The following is a 2,911-nucleotide window of genomic DNA, read 5'->3' on the forward strand; positions in this document are numbered from 1 at the left end:
CCACCTCATCCCAACACCTTATTCTTTTTTCTCTTTAATGGGAAAATGCTTTTTCTTTATTTAGACCCTAGGAGGAAAAAAAATGAACCTTGGTCACATAGTACCTTAAAAAAATCCAGTCTTACATATTTCTAAATGCACAAGACTAAATGAGCAGAGAAATAATTTTTTCTGTTAAAAACTGGCCAAATGTTATCAAAACTTTACCATACAGTGAAATCAAATTATATAAAGACATTTTGGGTTTGCAACCTTTGAATGATGTGACAGGGCACTTCCACACACCAGTGTCCTGTGCTTGCTGTGGTCTGAGAGCAGAGACTAAACAAGCATGGACTGTCAACGATGGTCTGCAGCGTGGCTGCTGGCAGCCAAATCCATGATGGACAGGTCTACTTTAACAAAGTATAATCAAGGGAATACATCACAGTATCAAATGAATTACATAAGAGAAAAATAGCAACGAACCAAAAGATGACGGTGAAAGAGCTACCACAGACAAAGCAAGCGTCCCCCATAATGCACCTACAGGAGCAACCGGTGGAAGAGGGCAGGTGATGCTAATATGAGAGGAAGCTGAGTACAATATTTATTTTTCATTTTATACAACTCTGACTCTTTACAAAGATGATTATAGTCATGCCCGAAGAAATGTAGCCCACAGCATTTGAAAGCAGACATTCTTTGTAGTTATTTAAAAGGGCCTTCTTTAAAAATTATAATACAAAGGTCTGAGCTCTATACAGTCCTCCACTTCGCATTATAACAATAAGGTTTACCTTTAATACAGTGAGCCACTGGACTTGACAAAACATCATCTTATAATTGCTCTTTGCATCTGTTTTTGCTCATCGGGTCTTCTGTGTCATCAGGATGCTCAGAAGCATGAAGCTCTTCCGCAGACTCCTCCTTCTCAGACTCAGAATCACTGTCCGAGTCATCTGGACTCTCAGCTTCAGCAGAGTCATCCTCATCGTCATCTCCAGCCACATTACCTTCTCCCTCATCATCTTCTACCTCACTGAAGCCGAGCCCGCAGTGCCCCTGGTACCGTCCTGACAGTTTGCTGTCCATGCTCAGCTGGTACCGAGACTCCAGCTCTTCATTAACCTGTTCCGAAGTGAGTTGTTGATTTGTGATCTATAACAAGACGACCAGTGTGTTCTTTCTTTCCTGCACCCAAAAGTCTCAAGAACTTTTGTTTTCTTTCTTCATTGCTCGTCTGCTGCCTCCCAATTGCTAGATCCAAGATCATCATGGGGGTGGGGGATGGCTGAACGTTTCACCCCGTGTGGGTGAGACTCCCAGGCAGCACTCGTCATAGCTGAAATCCCAACAGGGATATGCCAAACGCAACACTAGCAGCCCTCACCCAGCCGCGGGACCAAGCATTGCCACCCCAAGAAGGAGAGCCCCTCCGGGCCTTCTCTGCCACAGTCGTCACTCCCAACACCTTATTCTTTTTCCATTGTTCCTTGAACCTGGAAATCACCAAGGAACCAAGGAACCACAACAAAGTTGCATTTTGTATTTGTGTAGAAGTTTTCAGCACCTCTGTGTCCTGGCTACCCCAGACTAGTTCACTAAGGAAGCTCCAAAAAGCCCCAGAAGTGTCCAAGCCATTTCTAAAATTCCTATGTTCTGTGTCTGTCTTTGACCTAGTCCCAAAACATGCCTTGGTACAGACCAGAACAGAGCAGTGTATGAATCAGAACGGCCCATATTTTAGTAAGAGGAAAATAACCTAAGAAATACTTTTATATATTCTTATATTAAATATTTTTTAACAAAGCCTGAAGGAATTCCACCTCAATGGTTTGGAACAAGTTTGCAACTTGTGCCCTGAGAACTCACTGTGATTTGCATTCATATAAACACCTTCATTTTTTTCGTTAACTGAGCTGATTTAACTGCTAATTAAAACTAGTCAGTAAGCACAATGCAAAATTAATTAAAACCATTTAGTAGAGAGATGCAAATTAGGCGACTCAGTGCGTCGGACGCTATCAAAGTCAGGAAGGCTCCTACTTGTCATCAGACAACATAGTTCTTAGGGTAAGTGCCTTCCTCAGGGAGAAACGCTAAGGAATGAAAATCATCCTGTTGATTGTATGATGTTTTATTCAGCAAACGGGCTCAAATTCAGCTCATCTTTTCAACTGGAAACAATAGGGGTAGAAGGCTGGCATCTCACAGGTATTTAATAGATGCAAGACAGTTTACAAAATGAATGGAATGCTTATGATAAACGCCGTCATTTCAGATCATATAAAGATAAAAATGAACACTATGTAATAAAAGAATATTACCTCGCCACAAGATAGACACTAAGCAGTCCTTTTCCACCCTTGATTTTAATTTGAGACAACTTTTCATGGATTCAACCTTGAATTGTCCTCTCTTGAGGAGGTGACCATTTCTCCGTCTGTCTATCAATACACCATTTTGACACTGTAAGTGTTCTTTCCTTACCTTTTTTTTTTTTTTCTGATTTTGGATCATTTTTCTTTTTTGAAAAAGTTCCCACAAAGCATAGAAGATATCAGTGAAGCAGACAGTACACACTTGGCCTTAAATGTTTGTTCAAAATAGAAAGAGAGGAAACTTTCCCTGTGATTTTGTAATTTTCTTCCTTACAACTACTGATGGTGACTTGTATAGGCAGTTCATCTTTTCACAGGTAAGTTCACCTCAGTGGTTTGATAGCATCTATGGATGTGGCTAGCCATTCAATTTAGAACCGATGGAGTTACATATGCACTGAATGGTTTAAAGCTGCACACATGCACAGGTGCATGCACACACACACACACACACACACACACACACACACACAGAGAGAGAGAGAGAGAGAGAGAGAGAGAGAGAGAGAATTTTCTGTTTTAAGCCCCATCACTATTGTACTTTATTC

General features: G+C 41.0%; 1 pseudogene; it reads right to left on the reverse strand.

The window, feature by feature from the left end:
- Window positions 1-819: 819 nt before the first annotated feature.
- LOC117713804 (small acidic protein pseudogene) lies at window positions 820-1,074 on the reverse strand (annotated as a pseudogene).
- Between the last annotated feature and the right edge of the window lie 1,837 nt (window positions 1,075-2,911).

This window comes from Arvicanthis niloticus, chromosome 8 (genome assembly GCF_011762505.2).
Source record: "Arvicanthis niloticus isolate mArvNil1 chromosome 8, mArvNil1.pat.X, whole genome shotgun sequence".
Classification (NCBI taxonomy): domain Eukaryota; kingdom Metazoa; phylum Chordata; class Mammalia; order Rodentia; family Muridae; genus Arvicanthis; species Arvicanthis niloticus.